Here is a 20,346-nt window from a genome sequence, read left to right on the forward strand (position 1 = left end):
TTTTGATGGCGTTGAATCCATTTCCACCATCAAAAACATTATTCAAACACTGTGCATCTACAAAAAAAATTGAATTTTTTTGCCTTCCGGCCAGTTTTGGCCGTCCGGGCAATTCCGCCACCTCGGTAGACGACTCCATAAATTTTAATTAAAAAAACCAAACCACGCCAAACTTAAACAATGCCTTCCATCAAGGATTGGAATTTCAAAACAAACACACCCGTCAAATTTGACGGTTTTCGCACCTCCCCACCAGTGTTCACAATTTCAACAAAAAAAACATAACAATTTTACAAATTTCTTGACGAGCAATTTACACGTCAAATTCCATCCCTACTTCCACCAGTAAACATTTGTTTAACCACACAAAATTCTAGTAACCCAAGTGAAAAACAAGGAAAACCCATTTTCCCATTATCTGCATCTGATGAAGTGGAGCTCTCCACTTTCACTCACGTGTTAGTCCTAATTTTCAGGAATATTTTTCTCATGTTTAGCTTAAAAATTTTATTAGTCGCCGACTCGCTGACAATGATTAAATTTGAAGGTCTACTCTTAATTTTAGTTGGAAAGGCATATATTCATCTAACCCTTCAAAGATGAAAGGTTATAAAAAAATTAACTTCTACTGAAAAGTATATATTAGATAAACCCTTCAAAAAAATTCCATAATAAAATATTGTCATTCTAAATCTTAAAAGTCTTAAAAATTTAAAGAGTAGCTTCAATAAAAACACTATAAAATCTAAACACCTAGTCTAACGAGACGGAAGAGTTGTCGGGAAAGTTATGGAAATTCTGGTTATATTCAGAGAAAATTCGGCAAGGATTTCTGTAAATCCATGTTATAGTTGTTAAACTTCAAAATTTTAGGTGTCTTAGATGTTTTTGATGGTGTTGAATCCATTTCTACCATCAAAAACAATATTCAAACGCTACTTCTACAAGATTTTTTGAAATTTTTTTGCCCAGATTCCGGCCACTTTTGGCCGTCCGAGCAATTCCTCCGCCTCGTTAGACAACTCCAAATCTGAATATAACTAGTAAATAATCAACAACAAAAAAAAATATCAAATTCCATTAAAAAAAAGGTAAACATATATTTCATTAGATGATTTTCAGAAGTATTTGGACTTACATAATTGAAAATATAAATATATTTTCCCAATGGAAATGGATTTATAGTTTTCATTTATTTCCTTACATCATAAGTAGCATTCCAATCTACCCCATTTAGAGCATGATGTGCACTTAGAGATAGAAACATTAACATACCTAGTGTCCCTAATGAAAGTCTTTATCTATCATCATTTTTTATCCTATTTAATTTTCATAAGCCTCTTTCACACACTGATGTGGTTGTTTGGATAACAAGAATAGCTTGCCATAATTGCATCAAATATGGAAAGTATTCAAACCATTCATGTTCATCTCCACATAGGTCTCATGCCATACATATGATTTTTAGGGTATGATTTACAAATAGCACAAATAAATTCATTCTTTTCACCAAAACATCTAGCAGTATCCACAATAGATTTTTCACATAAATATTTCAAATATCTTTTTTTTGGATAGTCTATATCAATCACTTCTTCATAATAAAATTGAGAAGTGAAAAACTTAGCCACATTAAATACATGTAAATCTATGAATCTCCTATCTAAAGATTTAATCACCTTTACAACAAAACATTTTCCCAAAAGAATACAATCATATAGTAGCCCCGATATTTTCATCTTTGGAAAACTTTCGAACCTCAATGGATGTAAATGTAGCATACTTGTTCTATCTGCAAATTCAAGGGTTCCTCTTTATGCTTTAACTAAAAAAGAAGACATATGCACTACATCTACACCAAAAATTCTTTCCAAAAATCATTTACGAAGGATGATAATAGAAACATGTAAAGTAGTGTCAATATATGTAATATCAACATGATCCTCTTCAAACTTTTGATTCAACTTATTTAATCGACGAGCATGTCTGCAAGTATATGGATGCAAGTTTTCATTTTAAATATTGTTTCCAACTCATACATTTTTTTCTCCCCTGACTCCCAATCCTAACAAATAATGCATGAGTTTAACAAGTCTTTCCATGACCTTTCCTCTAGAGAGCCGCCTAATTTGATGAATTTGTAAGACCACTAACTTAGTGATTTGAAATGTATACATTATCTCTCTCAATTTTCCATGTCCTTTAGTTGATTTTCGAAGCCATGAATAAAATTTGTTCCAAATTTGTTAATATATTGCAACTCTGAAAAATGAGATAAAGCCTCATTGATTGTTAATGCTTCCCTATGAGCTATTCAATGGGTAACTACTAAATGAGGAGCATATGAAACTTAGGAGATAAACCTTCAGGACTACCCCTCATGGAAGATGCACCATCTAAACCAAAACCAACAAACTTCATCAAATATAAATCCATTTATGCTAAAAAAGTTCTCACTAGATCATACATACATTGAGCTATTCCATCCTTTATTTGAAGTAAACACATAAACTTTGTTAAATATTGACCTCTTCCTCCAATCATCAAATATGTAATATAAGAAATCAATTGGTGTTCCATAATTTGATCAGTGCTTTCATCAACTAAAATTGAGTAAAATGACCTATGTAAAATCTTCTCTTTTAATTTGTTCCACTACACTTCTTTAGCAACTTGAAGAAAATCGTTTCTTGGTGTGGTATTTGTGTATGCAAAATATTCATCTGTTAGAAGCACGCGTGGAGTGAATTTATACTTATTCAAGTCACATATTGAATGATACATTTCTAAAGATAAATCATGTATAGCAACAAAATACATGTTTTCAATCATTGATATAATTTTCTCCTTCCCAACATTTACCATTAGTTCTACATGTTTAGTGATTGGAATATTGCTTCAATCGCTTTTTCCCTCCAAAAGTTGAAAAAAAAAATTAAGCTTTTGATTTTGCATGGCCACTTATACCACTAACTTGAAGAGTGGTAGTTCCCTCTTTTGAAAATGGAGTCTCACTTTTAAATTTAACACGTCAAGAACATTGTATTCTTTCATTACCATTAAATGATTTAAAACATAAGCCCATGGAAACCTTGTATTCCATTTGGATTTGAATATTATTTTGTGTTTTTTTTATGGGTTTTCTATTTCAACAAGCTCTACACTATTTGATTCATCATATTCATGTAGATAAGCATCAACTTCATTTTGAATATTACATGGTTGATTAGAATGTTGTGTAGGGCTAAATGATTCAACAATTGACAATTGCATTTTATCTTTCTTAGGACGACCAATAGGAGAAATTTTTCAAGATTTATGCCTTTTAAATAAATAAAATCAATAGAATAAGTAAATAAATAAATTAAAAATCCCTTAGCAAGATTGATATAGAAAAAATTCAACCTTAGCAAGATTCCATAGGATTTGACTATAGATTTCTTGATAGGTTATTCATTGATTTGTTGTATTATGTTTTGTAACATTTAAAGAAACATGTAGCTTTATGATAGAGAACAAACATTTCATGAAAAATCGTACTTTGAAAAGAAATTTGTATGGCTTTAAGCAAGGAAGAAAAATAAGCAAGAGTTTGAATGACAGCGTTATAGTTGTAGAGTCCAATACCCTCGATATAAGATAGACATTCTTTTCATAGTTGGTAGATTCATATAATTATGACAATAAAAATTTGGACCATTAACAATGTAGAAAACAACTCCACCACCCATTCCTAGAATGGAAGGATGGCAAGCAGTTGCATTCAGGGTATCTAGCCACAATGTTGATTTCTTGGGGTATGGATTCTATGGTGCCCAGGATACATTGTGTGAGCATGAACGCTGCAATTACTTCAAGGAGTGTTGAATTAAAGAATCCATAGCATGAAAAACCAAATGTTAATGAAGATATGAGGAGGATAATGAAAAATACCTTATAGTCTAGCGTCAAACGATAACTTTCTTTCTGTGTATGTGATAGAGGGAAACGTTTCCCTAGGGCTTTTTGGGTTGGAAACCCTAGTAGATTGAAAGTTATCTATTCAAAGAAACATGCATTCACACAGCCATTATGCTATTGTAAGCAAATTCTATGATAAGGGTACGTACCTTTGGTCCTACGTTTGAAAAGGCCCTTAGGGTCCAAACCCTTCTTGGAGTTCCCTTCTTCTCTTTTGTCCTACAAAACAAACAATTCAAAGAACACAGTAGTACATGGACAAAAACTTATAAAGAAACCATCTTTATGTTATAAAGAAAGGTAATTAGTTATGAAATCCAAACAACCATTTACATATGAATTCTAAACATGAATATCATTAACATAAAGAAGATTCATTTCGGGAACCAAGAAATGTGTTTCTTTTATTATAGAAAAATAAAGTACATAAAAAGGAATATTTTCACCTGAGTCACCTTCAGCAGGCTCCAAGCAAAGCTTCCTTCCGGATCCGTTCCAGACACAAGCCTCTAACAAACTCCTTCCATGACTCTCTCCATGATGTCATCAATGGTGGATGAACATCAACACACAAGAAAACAAAGGTTTCCTGTACAAAATTGGGGAAGTGCAGAAGGCACAAGGGACTTCAGACCTGGTCAAGGGAAAAATCTCAGCATAATAACCTTTCTCTCTCTTCTCTCCTCCCTTAGGCCTTCCCTTTGAGGTCTTTTTATACCATCTCCAAAGTAGTTTTTTAGTTAGGAGTTGGTTGGGAGCAGTTGGGCCATGGGCACTAACAGGTGATCAGTAGGTAAAACCCGCGATCTCCGCCCGAAAATAAGGAGTTTTATATTTTTTTAAGTGTTTTAATACATACACGCGGGTTAGATATACACAGACCCGCGTATACACACGTTTAACTCAAGGAAATGTCGCGTATAAGGGATAAAACACTATTTTTTAAATTTTAGGACCGGGTCTGGAAGGAGGGGTTGCCCTAGGCCATGAGTACAGCATCACAAACCATAAGAGTGAGATTTTGAGCTATAACAGATGCCCCCTAATATATGAGGTCAGAAGGGGTACATGATGGCCGAAATATATTATGCGAGTACATGGAAAGGAAGTCTGTTAAAAACCGAGGAGGACTTCACCAGAATTCAGCCTGCCAAGCCACCAAAGGAGATCAGAAAGAAACACTGTCTGAGGCGGGCATACCCATGCTTAGAAAAAGTAAAGCATGTCCGCATGTCAAGTACAAGCGGATCCACTAAGTATACAAGTATAAATGACTGAAATGGATCATCTGATCATAATGAACAAGTACATGTCTGAATATCACATATAAGACTGTCAATGATGCTGAAAGATGCAACGGATCACTGATATCAAAGACTGATCCCAAAAGGTACCAACTGAACATGATGGAATAAGATGGTACTACACTGCAAACTCAGGTGCCAGCATATAGAATGTCGCCATGACTGACTGCAACATATAAAGTGGAGTGGTATCAACTAGCAGCAACAAGAGCAACTATCAAGTGAACCAATGAATGCTGATACAACCTAAGGTCTTCACCGACCGCCGTGGTACATTTCTACACCATGGGAATAAATGATCTGAAGTCGACCACGTGAGAAATCGTTTGATTACCAGTCATTGATGTATACCGTTAACAAACGTGAGACTACTCACCGATAATGATAATGAGCGTCAAGGTACCCAGTACAATCTAACAAGTGTGAATAGATGAGCTGGAGTCGAACACCTGTAAGAATCTATCGATCAGGAGACAATGATGGTTTCCCACTGTCGATAGCGAAGGATCTGCCACTAATGATTGCAAACCCCAAGGTACTTCCAAATGGACTCTAGATCTTGGCCCCAGAGCAATGAGTTGGAGTCGATAGGGAAAGATCCGCTAGAAGGAAGGCATTAAGGCATCCTTCATCAATCCAGCGCGAGTGTAACCCGTAGGCCAATAATGTGGAAGGAATCGGACGAAAAAGATGTAGTAACCCAACCGAAGTACGTTTCCGGCATACACAAGATGTGGCTAGCGCACGGCAGAAACCCTCTGAACCAACCAATAATGAAAGCTGACACAGAGGCGAGGTATCCACCAATAGGATCAAATGGAAACCAAGGTACTGCATGAATCCCAATGTGTGATAATGTAAGCTGACGTCGAACACAAGGGAAACCACTCAGTCAAAGACCCATGATACTGATCGATGCTTAGCACAAGGTGACCTATCAATAATGAAAATAGGGCCAGGGTGCAGCTCTAGGCCTGTCCTCAGAGTAAGATGTCGTCGTCGATAAGGACAAGACCCGCCAGCAAGAAGTCAATGGGGACCTTCTCAAATCAGCACGAGTAAAGGACCAATATAGCTGATGTGATGATAGAGATGATACTGACAACCAGGGATGGCCGACTGAAAAGTGAGTCAAGAGACATCGCAGAGAGGCCAACTCAGGCTAACTTCCCTTGAACAAAAGCACGACTCAATGTGACTATGTGGCAGCATATGATGACTCTGTATAAATTCGTCATGCAGGAGGCATGAACGAACCCTCCATATGATTGGAAGAGATAACTAATCGGGGGAGAACTGACTCAATAACAAGGTTATGGCATACCTAAGTCAAACTAAATCCCACCCACACGGAGGAGACTTTGCTGTGAGTGCTTTGTTCAAGGGCGACACGACTGACTCTAGCTGCCAACAATAAATGGAAATAATGTCCCGTTCCCGCTCTTTTTGGAATATTTAATTTTTTTGTCTTTTTCTGTTAAGCTGGAAAAAGAATAAAAGAATGCTATGGTACAATGGAAAGAACGAGTGTCGGTGAAACAGAGGATCTAGTTCCTGGGAAAGGAACGTTCCTATGGCCAATGCAGGGAGGTGAAAACTGGTCAGTGACACTCAAAGGTATGTTCCTTCCATGGGTCAAGGTGTGTCAAGCTGCAGAAGTCAAAGGTATGCAAGGTTGATTTTGCAGACGTCATGGTCAAAAGTTGGCTTAAACACGAGTCCAAGTGAAGCTGGCTCTAGGCCAAAAGGTGCAAGTGGTCAACATGCAATGCAGTGGTACAACTCAACACAAAGGAGCCTCTAGGGTATGAGGCCAAAACAAAGCGGAGAAGCTAAGAGGAATGAGTCTTCAACGCATAAGTCATGGCGGGACTACAGAGGACTCCCGAGCCTACTCAAATCAGAGGAGCATGGGCAACAAATGTCAGTGAGGTGCTAACTAGGATGCCCATGTAAAGGATGGCTCTACCATCGTGTCATGATTTAAAGAATCGGCAAGTGAAGATGGCTTACGAACCATAACACGATGGGATCGACCCTATGGCAGATGTATCGGCAAATGGAGGCTAGTATGCATAATGCAACAGAAAAATGATGTCCCTAACCTATATGCCAATGAGAAGACGATACCTGCCATGACGGGTCAGCAGTCATGGAACCGTCTCGAACTGTCGAAAAACGTCCAAAATGTCCTGAAAAATAAACTAATCTCGACATTCCAAGCTCCCAAGTTAAAAGTCACATGAGGCCAAACAAAATAAAATTTTGAAAAAAAATTTCATTTTCAAAACTTATAAAAAGCATTTTTGACTCACCATTTTTACCATTTGAGTTTGAGAGCAAAGATTTTGGAGCAAAAGGAGCAAACTTCCCACAGCCAGATTCAACCGTTCAAATTCGTCAAAAACCTCCAAGTAACTCTTATACTTAGCTTGCAATTGATTTTGACAAGTTTTAATATTTTTGATTGATGTTTCACCGTTGAACTTTTGTCAAAAATTTCCTCGCGGCGTATATGCGGGTTGGTAATATTGAACCCACATACACGCGGGCCCTATACGCGACTGTGTGCACAGGGACCCGCGTATACGCCGCGAATCATTTTTAAACAAAAACTAACGGTTTTAAATCGATTTTTTCTCAGGATTCCTGTCACGTGGCGTGAAAGAGAGCACGCAGCGGTAGACAAATGAAGTTATGAATAGTCCAGAAGCATTAGATGCATTACGGGGATGCGGTTTGCTTAAATTTTTCAAATTGCCAAATATGAAAGCGAACACGCGTCTTCTTGAGATGCTCATTGATTATTGGGACGTCGATGAGGAAGCCTTTATGATCGATCAGATGCCGCTCAGGGTAGAAGTGGAGGATATCTATTTTATCACGGGCCTTTCCTGAAGGGGAGAGGTAGTACAGTCCCGAGGCAGGACACGGAGTAGCCTCTCGATAGAGGACTATGTACAGATATACTGCCCGGGACATCCCAAGAAGGTTGGGAGCCAGATTTCCATCACACATGTGGCGAGTTTATCACTTAGGATAATCCTGTTCACCATGGCTCGAGTGAACGGATCATCCTCTCTGCATCAGGCGTCACAGCAAAACATGAGCATGGCAGTTGACTGTCTCACTACTGTGTTCGACTGGTGTACTCCTCTTCTGGCCAACATGAAGAGCTAGCTCACTTCTATCAAGAGGGGTTAGACTAAAAACTTTGGATATGGGAGCATCTTGTGTACTTTATTTTTCGAGAAGGTTCCCACACTCCACCCCAGGGTTGCAGTTTCCATCAGCACCCCACGCGATCCACGCATGGGCCGGTGGGCTGATCTGATGAAACGTCTGGGGGTGGGGAGGTCCCAAGGACTGCCTTCGACGATGAATTCTTCACCTGGTGGGATCAGTAGATCATCGCCGTGGATGACTACCCCTATGCTGGGATGGATTTCCGAGGAGATCCTGATCTAGCATTACCACCGAACGCAGCATGGGGTGAGATTGGAAAGATTTTTTTATTTTATAATTTTTTGGATTTTTCAAATATAATGATGAATTTTGAAAACTATTTTTGATGAGTTTCAAATGACTGATATGATGATCATGTTCCAGACATCGGGCCGGTACGACCAGATGGATTCCCGCGGCATGGACGGCGTGGCCGAGGAGCCGAAGAGGCGGCTGCTGATACAGAACGGACTCTAAACAACGTCCAACGACACTTGGCGAGACTGAGCTGTCGAGTACCGATGGCCGTCATAGAGGACCTTCCTGAGGATATGCAGCGTCATGTGGTTGGCATGCCACGTGACTGGGTTCGCATTTTTCGGCATGTGGCCAATGCTATAGTTACATACTTAGACGCTCATCCTGAGTCGAGGCATTAGATATGCCGGACATGATTATGTGCATTTGAGTCCCAATTTTGTATATTTTTTGGACACACATATGTACACTCGAGACGCTTTACGATATATATATATATATATATATATATATATATACAATTTGACTTTTTGATGCTTGATTTTATTATGATGAATGATTGATGTGCCAGTCTAATGCCTAATTAGCGATAGAATCAGCTAACCAATTATGAGATCTTGGAATGTGCAAATAATTAATATAAGTAAATGATCTTTGCAACAACCTCACCCTTAAATACTAGCGATATAAAGATGGATCCCGTACCCGATAAATGTTATTTAATTGAGACACTATCAATTGAGAATCAAGATATACTACCAACGAGTCGATCCCATGAGAGATTGCCTTGGATAATAAATTAATAACAGCAGTATACTCGGCCATATTGTTTGAAGTAGGACCGATACATACGCCTCTTGATGCCATCAATTGACCAGTTGGATAATAAAGTACCTAAGCTGCGGAAGCAAGATTCCGAGTGTTCCGACTAGCACCATCGGCGAACCCAAAATAGACCAAATCATCCATCAAGACCTGCCACAGCAGACCAAAAAGTGTTGATATCAGAAAACTCTCGAGGATATATGTACAAATATACATAAAGTACAAAGAAGCCATTGCCTGGCCAAAACTAAGCAAAGTACTTCTTTTGGTGGAGCCCGTCAGGGGGCTCTGCCGACTTACTCCTAGGGATGTTTATAGGTACGACGATCGAACCAATCAATATACTCCCTTTGGAAAATGAATGTGTTGGAGCCAAAGGGACCGTACAAACATCGCTAGTCAAACTGGAGGACCGAGATTCGACTTCATGCACAGGGGAATGGAAGTGTAATCGATGATGTAAATCTTCCAAAGGTCGATATACAGCTGTCATTGTTTCGAATATCGCTTCATCCGATGGAAAAACAATATCCAAGCAATCCGATGCAGAGGTGGAATCAAGGGTCCGAAAATGAGCCACATCACCATCTATCTCTTTCCCAGAGGAAGAAGTAGAATGGTTATCTACAGAGTTATCGATAGATTCACATCTAAGCTCTACTGCAGACATAAGAGATCCTATTCCACCCACCTTGTCGTCACCTGATGTGGTCACAGATGAAGGTAAGGTTCCAGGTTTCGAAGAATAAGGAGTTTGAACAAACTCTCTCCGTAAAGGATCCCTGGAGGATGAAATTATATCTATACCTGCTGTAGGAGGGGGAAGATTAAACGTACCCATCAATGAAGAGTACATCCCGACTCCTAGACTCTCAGTAGGCGGACGGGGGTTACCCACTAAAGGAATGGTAGAGTCAGAGCTTGCTTGAGGATCAACTGGGCAATAGTCCAATTGATCAACCTTAACGATTTTCCCCTCATAAGGAAAGCAAATGACACGAAATAGAGTCGAAACAACGGCATCCATTTCGTAGACCCAGTTCCTTCCTAAGAGGAGATTATAGTCTAGGTTAGCATCTACGACCTCTACTTCAATATTAACGACCTTTCCTCCAACACATATAGGAAAGGTCGGGATAATCCCGTATGGCCTATGAGAATGACCATCAAACGTTGTCAAGAGGGTAGGTGAAGGAACAACTAACGGTGATCCAATGGCCTTCCAGCATGACATAGACATGACACACGTGGAAGCTCCCTCATCTATAACCATCCGAAAAATATTCGTTTTCTGGTAGGTATACTTTATCTGGAAAGCCATGTGATAAGGAAGTCTCTTTTTGACATTACTCATATCAAAAGTGAGAGCTAAAGAATTACTTGGATCCACTGCCCCCATTGCCGATAGCAAGGCACTTCGTTGAGCAGGACACGACTAGAGAACCTCTAAAGCGGACATAGCACATGGACTCTGAGCCAGATCCTCAATAATGGAGTAATTCTGGGCTGCCCTAATATTAGGGTTGATAGTCGCGCATTTTGTGGAACCTTTCGGTACTCGAGGTATAGTCTCGACAGAAGGTCGCTCAACATGAAGCGGGTTGTTAGTTTCGGGAACTGATTTACCCTTGGAACTTTCACCTTCACCATAATCCTAGTTCTTTTTCTTACCTCGTCCTTTCTTTATCCCATTGGAATTTTGATTTCCTTTGGGGTTATCATATTGGACGACATTAATTGAAGAAGTTTGGGAAGCGGGGGGATTAGACGATGTGACTTGGTTGTTAGAAGCAGTTTGCAAGGACAACTGCTGCAATTGATTCAATAAGTTCACTGTAGTTGTGTCTACTGACCCAACGATACCATCTGCGTGCGGACCTGGCTTCGACTTAGCTACGTCAACCTTAGATCCAGGAGCATCTAGCAAGTATTTTTGTAGGATCCCAGACTAAGAGTAGATCAATTTTAATTGCTGGGCCCTAAAAATGGCTTGCTCCTCATAATAGACCCCAGACATGGAGACATCCTTGGAGATCTCGGGTTGTAAAGATTTCAAAAACCACTCGAGACGGTACTCCGGAGGGATTTCGGCTTTAATGAGCCTCTTTCTCTGTCTCCATTCCTGAATATGGTTAGAAATGTGAGTTGCTTTATCCTGACGAAAGGTGGCCAGAAGTTCAGTTCCGACATCATAGCGGACAGGCAACTGGAAGTGATTTAAGAAAATATTGGCTAAGTCAGCGAAAGATGTAAAGCTGCCCCCTGGCAACTCTATATACCATTTGGCCACATTACCAGTCAAGGTGCGCTGAAAGAGTCTCAACCTAATCGAGTCATCGGTAAGGGAGTTAGATGAGCACCACAAATGGAATGTGGTTACATGGTCGCCTGGGTCTTCACCACTCTTCCCTTCAAATTTTGGAATGTCCGAAGGGAGTTTGGTTGGGACCGGAGGCCAAGCCGAATTGTACTTGATTGGGTCATTTGTTAACTTAGTGAGATCTGGCAAGTTCAACGTTGTCAGAAATGGAAGCCTAGGAGGACCTTGGGGATTCCACCCAGACTGGGTAGAACTCCCAAAGTTCTTAAAAGATTGTCTTGGAATTTGGGAGGCACCAGGCTGCCCGAAGTAACCAGTAGAACCAGCTGAACCAAAAGGCAAGCCTTGTGATCCAGCAAAATTTGGAGTTTGACCAACTCCGGCCGTATAGCCTCCATAACCAACAAAGTTTCCTCCTAAAGGATTGTAAGGAGTTGATAACCCCTGACACGGATTCCAAGCCAAAGCAAGGGGAGGAATACTTTGAAACGAACTAACCGTGGAGTACGGTCTATTCCCTTGTTGGCCGATAAATGGATTCCCAGTTCTCGCGCTACTAACCCCAGGGTTATTCCAACCTTGGAAAGGATTGCTGCTTTGTCCTGCAGAAGAAAAAGGCATGGATCCTACCATCGGGTTGGAATGTGGTATATGACCACTTCCGAAAGGAAAACCCTGGAAGGAAGCCAATCCACCCATCATGGACGTAGCGGTACTAAACGGAACTGATGGAATGCCCTGTGAGTGGGTGCCGAATGGGAAGAATCCAGTACCAAAAGCATTGGTTTGGGCATTTCCACTCATGGACGGAATGGAGGTAGACCCAACTAAAGATGTGCTAGCAAAAGATCCAAACAAGGAAGCAGAGGAGATGGAAATGGTTCCTCCCCCTTGCACCGATGTTGGGGTTTGCATAGTCGTAGCACTTGTAGAAGCCATGCTTCCAGTAGTGGTCATCGATGGTAAGCGCGTAGCGTAACCTGGACTTGACGGTCTATGCGTCGGAGTCCCAACATATTGTAATATGTCTAGATGGCTAGATGGTAGTGGAGAATTCGAAGCCGCTAACGACTCCGAGAGTTCTTCTACCTCTATGTTATTCTCCGCTTGAAAGAGAACTCGAGAAAGGACTGGAGTGTCCCTCTCTTGTTCAGAAGTGCTAGGCCTTGCTTGGCTGCTAATGCCCCCGAGAGGAGGATCAATCCCCGATGCGTCAACTAGCGTGGGACGGAACCCACCGGTAGTATTGCCTCTGCGCCTTCTAGGAGAAAGCTCTAAACTTGGTGGTGAAAGACCACGAAGTTTTCGAGACCGTCTAGGAGATCGGTCAGCCACTTTGAATTCTTTGTTATGATCTGACTAAAGACTCAAAAAATTGAAAGCTAGGCCAACTAGGAGCACAGAGCACACACTATAAAGTCCCTAAAGATACATCCAGTCAAACAACTTCCAAGTATTTCCGCTCCCGGTGATTAAGGTCGGACACCAAAATACGAGAAAGTGAAATAAGGGGCCTTCCGAAGATAGTCTGGGATGATGAGGGACCAGTCCTATCAACGAAGGTATCAGAGGAAGTTACGCTGACCTCCTAACAACAGCCTGCGCCGGTGCAAGCCCCCAAGCTTCGCAAGGGTGCCCTCCAGTAGTACTGTTGAGAGTGATGCAACGTCAACTTCAAGTGCCACGGGATTCCCCTCCGCAGCCACCTGTGTAGTTCCCTAGGAGTAGCAACTATGGATACCAACTCGTCGCAGAAGCCAAGCGGAATAGTCGTGAGGTAAGTTCGGACAAGTAGGAGAGGGGGTATCTCTCTTCTCTGTCTTCACAGACCCTCGTGCTTAACTCCCAGATCCGGAGCTTTCTTGGTCTTCCTAACGCTATTGGATTTTCTCTCGTTATTCAGACTCCTATGTTTGGCGTTTATATGGCATTGGAGAGTTAACTCTCCACTCGCCTAATCCAAGGCCCTAAAATCCTAATCTTGTTGGTGTAACTGACTAAAACAAAAAGTTCTAGTGAATTTTAGTTAGCGCTTGATTTTATTAGGCTGTTCTTTAAGTCGCAAGGTAACGGAAGTGAAACCAGTGGTGTTTTTTGATGCAAAAGAAATTAATAAAAACTTAACTACATGCACATGCACTTTTTCGTTTTTCGATGAAGAGCAATTTCTATAGGGTTCAGAGGTACTTCTAATAAAACAAATTTTTCTTTTCTTTTCATTAATTCACACTTCACACTCACAAAAGTTAACAAAGCTATGTATGCCTAAAAGGGGATGCAAATCTATCCTAATGCAACAACTATATGTGGATGCAAGATTTAAAACTACTCTAAAAACAAAAATGAAAGTTGCTTGCTTATCAATTTTCTATCTTGCCACTTACAATGTCTAGATGGAACATGAAATGCTACCATTCATTTCTTCTAAACACTAAAAACAAGTTCTAAGACAAACATAAAGCACTTTCACTTCATAAAAGGAAACCAAATGAAAAGCAAGTTCAAGAAAGCAAAACTAAGATTTTTCAAAAGATTTTCTTCACAGCAACAAACAAAAGAGTCTTTTCAAAAAAAAATGCTCTCAACAATACTGAAACTTGTGATTGAAGAATGGGCAATTAAACACTTTTGCGAATCAACACCACACAATGGATGAAAACTCAACAAAAATAAATGTGTTTGCAATCGCTCTTAACAATCAAAAGCAGCAATGAAAGCTTTGGCAATGAAAACCAAAAAGATCAAAAAGACAAATTCCAAGAAAGTGTCAATCAACAACTTTCATGAAACAAAGAAGTGGATGGTCACAAAAAGCGATTTTGTCAAGAAAAAAAAAAGTCACCAAAATCAAGATTAACACAAAAATTGTGATCAATCTTCCTACCCTGATGAAACAGAGCAGCCAAGATTCCTAGCAAGAAATCTTGCATGCTTTAGCAAAAAACGATGACGCTTGCAATCAACAAAAAACAAGACCAATACTCCTTATAATCAGAGAGAATTCAGAACAAGATGCTCGCTGTAAAACAAATAACTGATACTAGAAAATGACTGTTTCAGACTGACTCAAACCACCAGACAAACCTTCAGAGACTAAAAATATTTATAAATCTTGAAAATTACAATATATACGCGACTGTACTGAAGTATAGATTGTGTGTATACGCGACTGTATCTGAGGAAACCTGCGTATATGCGGGTTCACTCAAAGAAACAAGCGTATATACGCCTCTGTATCTAAGAAAAACAGCGTATATGAAAAGCTTCAAGAAAAATAAAAAAAACAAACTAAAGAAACTGGCAAAGCTTAAAGTTCAAGAACAGACCAGACAGTAACAGCAAGCAGACAAGGCAGCTGAGCCTTCATTGGCTTGAAAATCACCCAAAATAGGAACAACAAGAGTGTTGTCCCCAGCGGAGTCGCCAATTCTGATAGAGGGAAACGTTCCCCTAGGGCTTTTTGGGTTGAAACCCTAGCAAATTGAAAGTTATCTATTCAAAGAAACATGCATTCACACAGCCATTATGCTATTGTAAGCAAATTCTATGATAAGGGTACGTACCTTTGGTCCTACGTTTGAGAAGGCCCTTAGGGTCCAAACCCTTCTTGGAGTTCCCTTCTTCTCTTTTGTCCTACAAAACAAACAATTCAAAGAAAACAGCAGTACATGGACAAAAACTTATAAAGAAACCATCTTTATGTTATAAAGAAAGGTAATTAGTTATGAAATCCAAACAATTATTTACATATGAATTCTAAACATGAATATCATTAACATAAAGAAGATTCATTTCGGGAACCAAGACATGTGTTTCTTTTATTATAGACAAATAAAGTACATAAAAAGGAATATTTTCACCTGAGTCACCTTCAGCAGGCTCCAAACAAAGCTTCCTTCCAAATCCGTTCCAACCTCAAGCCTCTAACAAACTCCTTCCATGACTCTCTCCATGATGTCATCAATGGTGGATGAACATCAACACACAAGAAAACAAAGGTTTCCTGTACAAAATGGGGGAAGTGCAAAAGGCACAAGGGACTTCAGACCTGGTCAAGGGAAAAATCTCAGCATAATAACCTTTCTTTCTCTTCTCTCCTCCCTTAGGCCTTCCCTTTGAGGTCTTTTTATACCATCTCCAAAGTAGTTTTTTAGTTAGGAGTTGGTTGGGAACAGTTGGGCCATGGGCACTAACAAGTGATCAGCAGGTAAAACCCGCGATCTCTGCCCGAAAATAAGGAGTTTTATATTTTTTTAAGTGTTTTAATACATACACGCGGGTTGGATATACACAGACTCGGGTATACACGCGTTTAACTCAGGGCAATGTCCCGTATAAGGGATAAAACACTGTTTTTTAAGTTTTAGGACCAGGTCTAGAAGGAGGGGTTGCCCTAAGCCATAAGTACAGCATCACAAACCATAAGAGTGAGATTTGGAGCTATAACAATATGATGGGTTTCAATTCAATGAAAATGGAAAAAATGGATGCAGGGAAAGAGCACCCAAGGATAATCACGAAGGAGCGAGAGCACATGCATAGTTGTTGAATGGTTATTCAATATGCTATGCTGCCCTCTACTAAGTGTAAAAATACCATGACTATTGCATGTATTATTGTTGCAAGTTGCATCATGTTGGGGTAAGTTGGGGACCTCAGGGAACGTCTCAAAATCATGGCATAACTATTAAATTGTAGGAGGACATTTAAACTTTGATTGGTCTCTTCTACTAAACTATCACTAATTAGAGTGATTTATGTGCTAGTACAAACTTGAAATTATGGTAAACTTAAAAAAGTATTGAAAGGTTATTAAAAATATTTCCCTTATTTTGAAATATAAAAATTTAATCTAACTTTTTTATTGACAAGTGATTTTGATATTTTAAATTTTTTTGGAAGTGTAAATTTTTTACCTCTTTTAGGAAGGGCCAAGAGCCCAAAGAAGGGCTAGGAAGAGTTCAATTTTGAACACTGCTCGATGACTCGTCTTATACCAATTTTCACGAATATTTTTGTCATGTGTCTAAAAAAATGTTTTCAATGAATATATGTAAAAGTCTGAATCGAAGAATGTAGATATTTTCTAAATCAGAGAATGTCACTTATGAAATATGTTTGCGAAAGTACTACAATGGGAGTCGTTTAATGCAGAGGAATTATCCGGACGGTTAAAAGTGGCTGGAATCCAAGTAAAAAATTTTCAAAAAATCTTGTAGAGGCAATGTTTGAATCATGTTTTTGATAGTGGAAATGGTTTCAGCACCATCAAAAACATGTAAGACACCTAAAATTTTGAAGTTTAACAACTATAACTTGGATTTAAAAAATTGTTACCAGATTTTCTCTAATATGACTAGAATTTCGATAACTTTCCGAACAACTCCTCCGCCTCCTTAAACTACACATACTACAATGTAATTGGTAAACTGACAAAAATCATATTCATCCTCCGTGTTAACTGACAGAAAACATCCTATGGAACTGAGTTCCTGCCCATTAGTATAACTGACAGAAAGCATGCATCGCTCTGAGTTGCGTACAGTATCACTCGCTTTGTCATCAAGTTTCAGTGGACTTGGTAAACTCCATCTTTTATTCAAATTTTATGATTCAAAATGATTTAGCATCATCAACAATTTTTTGAGCAGCTTAAATCTTGAATTTGAAATTTGATAACCGTAATTTAGATTTCCAAAATTTCTAATAAAGTTTTTTAAAATTATATCAAAATTTCCACTACTTTCCAAAGATTTCCACCAATTTTTTAAAAATCATACCAAATTTCCACATAGCTACTCTTCTTAATAGTTGCCCCAGTCATTATCTTAGTTCACCATAAAGGCACATTAGCACTTATTCAAATTTTGATCAATGTAGTAGTTATGGTTGACTAGGTCAACAAACAATAAGTTGTATTATTGGTTGACCACATACTGAGCAAATCCTTCCTCTCTCGACAGTTTAAACACCCAGGGTTCTAACTGATTCAGAATTCAAAGGCAATCTAAAAACTTAGATATTTATCTGCGTATCTTTCTAGAGTTCTCACTGGTTCTCCATTCAGACCATAGTGCCTACAGATTCAGATTTCGGAGGTTTTAATTTTAAAAACAATATGAGACTCCAGAATTCTGGAAACAATATGAAAATTTAAATAATAGATATATATTTAAATATTAGGTATTTGTGTAGTAATCCTTGAAGCCAGAGTTTCAGAGATTCAGATTTATGCCAGAGTTCTGACTGATTCAGAATTCTACAAACCTAAAAATGGCGTTGCCTGAATATTCTATATAGTGAAAATTATTAGTTGAACAGATTTCTTGAACTCATGTAATTGTCCATTTTCTTCTTGTGAAAATTTTGTCCTTATTGTTCCTGTGAAAGTTATTACTTCTGATATATAAAATGATGGCAGTCAATAACATTGTCGGAAACAATGCGAATAATTCTTTAAAAAAAATAAAATAATAATTACATGGCAGTTGAATATCAAAGATGTAATAAGCCCATACGAAATATAAGCAGGGCAGAAGTTCAGTCCACAAAACTAGATCTAAGATTTCTACGATGAAAGCTATTTACAGTGAGGCCTCAAAATATCTAATCCAAAGACGGCTCACCAACAGGAGCCCCTTCTTGCCCGTTCCGCCCATCCCTTCCACGTCTCGACAAAAACAAGGACCTGATAAGTGGCCAGGGAATTGCCAGAGAAAATTCCCTTCTCATCTCACTGCCAGCATGGCCATTGTGTCTGCCCTCCGAATCTGACGTGTTCGCCTGTCTGTCAGACCCGTCCCTTCTGTTCTCCTCTGTCGAATTGGCCTCCTCCGCTTGCCGTTTCTCCGCGTCATCATCCTCGTCATCGACCGGCATCTGGTACCGGCACACGGGGCACGAGCTGTGCAGCTTCAACCACGGCTGAATGCAATCAGAATGGAACAGGTGCTTACATGGCATCTCACGTGCCTCGCTTCTCAGTTCAAACTCCTCCAAACAAACAGCACATTGCGACAAGCCAGAGTTGAGGTGCTGCTCAGAAATTTTCACAGCGGGCATGGCCTCAACGGCAGACCTCGAAGCCGGCGGTGTGCCTTAATGATTCGCATCGTTCTCTGCCAGGCGTTAGATCAGCCAGTCAAGCCCCGGCCCCATGAAATAGTCACCGAAGGCCTCAGGCATGGGCACAAAAAACCCCCCTTCCTCATTATCTTCATGCTGGAGATCAAAGGGGTTCATTAAAAGAACTCTTTCAGTAAATCCCAATCCTCGATTCCTGGGCACAGTAGCGCCCAGGGGTTGCAGAAAGTGAAGAATCGGTGACCTTTCAACCACAGACATCGCAGGCCTCCGGCCCTGAGGCTCCCGAGCAGCTTCCCCGCTTAATTCGGTAAAGATACTTTCCCTTGGGGTCGAATCAGAGCCACAAGACCGTGACTGAGCTTCTTGAGTCCGTCCACCTTCGATTTCTTCAACAAACCCTTCATTGCATCTAGGGCAACAGACCTCTTCTCCAATTACATTGCGAATTGTTTCATTGCATATGTGGCACCAGTATTCAGAGTCCACAACGGCTGACATTTTCAAATTCCAAGCAAAAGAAAGAAAATGCTCTGCAACTCTTTACCCTCTTTACCCTAGCACAGCAGAGGAAAAAATCTCTGTAATTCTTCTTCAAATCTGGCCACGAATCGGCAGCAGGAGAGTGCAAAAGAAAGAAATCCACTAGCAGAGGAGATGCTTCCACGGGTTCCCAATGTCATTGTGGAATTAAGCCGGATAACTGCTTATTTGTACAACAGTAAAGAACAGTGCGGGAACTTCCTAGACACATCTCGAAACCGAAGTATGTACAATTTTAACGAGTTGTCTTTTGTGCTATTTTTTTGGGAGTTTTTCAGGTGGGGTTTTCCGGTCTAATTTCTCTAAAATCCGGCAGGAATTTATTGAAATCACAAGTTTGATGGTTAGCCTTTCACAATCTAAGTGCCCTAGGGGTTTTTGAGGGTGATGAATCCATATATACAGTGAAAAAACCAATTTACATAACACAAATCAAGATTTCACGTCAAATTTTTCTGCGAGACACGGTGAAGTTCAAAAAGTCGCACTAAAAACAACTCTCCCAATATTAATGTTAATTGCTTATATATTATATATTATTTGAATATATATATATATATAAGGAAAAATTAAGTTTTTATGGTTAAAATGTTTATTTGATCCTATATATATTCTATTTAAATTTCAAAAATACAATTTAAACAATAAAAAATAACACATTGTATTTTACAATGTAAAGAAAAAACAACTCTCCCAATATTAATGTTAATTGCTTATATATTATATATGATTTGAATATATATATATATATATATATAAGGAAAAATTAAGTTTTTATGGTTAAAATGTTTATTTTTCTTCCGAAAGTGGCAAAACCTATCAAACTCA

General features: G+C 39.3%; 1 pseudogene; it reads right to left on the bottom strand.

The window, feature by feature from the left end:
• Nucleotides 1-18,498: 18,498 nt before the first annotated feature.
• LOC149165509 (E3 ubiquitin-protein ligase RING1-like) lies at nucleotides 18,499-19,510 on the bottom strand (annotated as a pseudogene).
• Nucleotides 19,511-20,346: the final 836 nt, after the last annotated feature.

Source organism: Pinus tabuliformis, chromosome 5_1 (assembly GCF_031772625.1).
Source record: "Pinus tabuliformis cultivar Carrire ecotype Pingquan chromosome 5_1, CPIR1, whole genome shotgun sequence".
Classification (NCBI taxonomy): Eukaryota; Viridiplantae; Streptophyta; class Pinopsida; order Pinales; family Pinaceae; genus Pinus; species Pinus tabuliformis.